The sequence below is a fragment of the Octodon degus genome, unplaced genomic scaffold, assembly GCF_000260255.1.
Source record: "Octodon degus isolate 3935 unplaced genomic scaffold, OctDeg1.0 scaffold00070, whole genome shotgun sequence".
In the NCBI taxonomy this organism is placed as follows: domain Eukaryota; kingdom Metazoa; phylum Chordata; class Mammalia; order Rodentia; family Octodontidae; genus Octodon; species Octodon degus.
Window position 1 is genome coordinate 3,409,248 of NW_004524646.1, and position 1,389 is coordinate 3,410,636.

Sequence of the window (1,389 nt, forward strand, 5' to 3'; positions counted from 1 at the left end):
TATGTCCCCAGACCTTTTGGTTTCCTTCTATTTTGAAACAGGGTCTTGCTAAGTCACTAAATTGCCTGGCTGGGCTTGAAATTAGCAATCCTCCTGCTCAGCAGCCCAGAGTGCTCAGATTACAGGTGTGTACCACCATACCTGACTCTCCATGGTGGGCAGGGGGACAACCAACAAGCTGTCTCTCCCAGCCCATCCTGGAGGTCTCTCTTCTTACTCAGATCTGCTTTGCTTGACACAAATCAGAACGTAAAAGTCCCATTTTACAGAAGACCAAGAAAGCTGTAGATTTCATAACTGCTTGAAATGGGGTCCCTACAGAAATTCTTCACTGGGGCTGGGGAGATGGCTCAGTGGAATAAGTGCTTTCCTGGCAAACGCAAGGGCCCGACTTCAATCCCTGGTTTCGCCCCCCCAAAAAGAAATTCTTCACCAAGAAAGCTTCTTTGGAGGCTTTTAAGCATTTCCTTGGAGACACAGCCTGTCAAGAGTTGCCCAAGGTACAACATGGGGAAGGGAGGGGACGGGGGATCTCCACTGACCACCCTTTCTGTCACACAGTGCCCTGCCCTCCCCTGCCTTGACAGGAAGGTCCAGGGCCCAGGCCACCCTGGAAGAGAGCCACAGTCACCTTTATTGACCATCAGCAGCCCTCTCCAAATCTTAGCCGCTGGTCTGCCACTGTCCAAGTCTCTGACACCCAGTCCTCCATCAGGGCATAAACGAGATATCACATGGGCAGTCAGCTTTTTTGTGTGTATATGTGCTTGAAATAATCTTTTTGTTTTGTTCTGACGCAGGGTCTTACGTAGCCCAGGCTGGCCTTGAACTTGCAGTGATATTCCTGTCTCAACATCGCAAATGCTGGAATTACTGGAGGCAGCTAAGTTAGACAGAAATATTATAGGCTAGGCCCCTAAAGGACCCAACAGGGAAGACAAGAGACCTAGTGGGAGAGAGAGGCATTCCCTGCCGTGGACCAGACCTCAAGACAAAAGATTAAACAAATGCATCCACATACCTCCCTAGGGACGGGCACCAGGGATTGCTATTCTAAATAGGTGTCAATCACCTTGAAAGAGCCAGGAAGAGCCCCTGCTTTGTACTCCAGCCCACACACTATGTGAATCACGTCCCCATTTGATCTTGATTTAAGCAATTTTACCTGACCAATTATGCTTAGAGTCTCACTGGCTGACCACAGTTTTGTCCCTCCCCAGGCCTACCTAAGCAAGTTCCCATGTTTTCCACCTTAGACCTGCCTTACCTGGTGGTTTTGCTCTATAAAAATCCCTTAAAAAGGCAGACTCCTTGGCAACCCACTCGGTTACCCTTCTGTACGTCTCTTGGACAGCTTTCTTTCCCTCAATAAATGTATTTTGCTTTTAA

General features: G+C 48.7%; 1 protein-coding gene across 1 annotated transcript in view; it reads right to left on the bottom strand.

Annotated features, from left to right (window-relative positions):
• Ccdc88c (coiled-coil domain containing 88C) overlaps positions 1-1,389 on the bottom strand; it is a 138,886-nt gene that overhangs the window by 72,273 nt on the left and 65,224 nt on the right. The gene's annotated exons all lie outside the window — the stretch shown is intronic.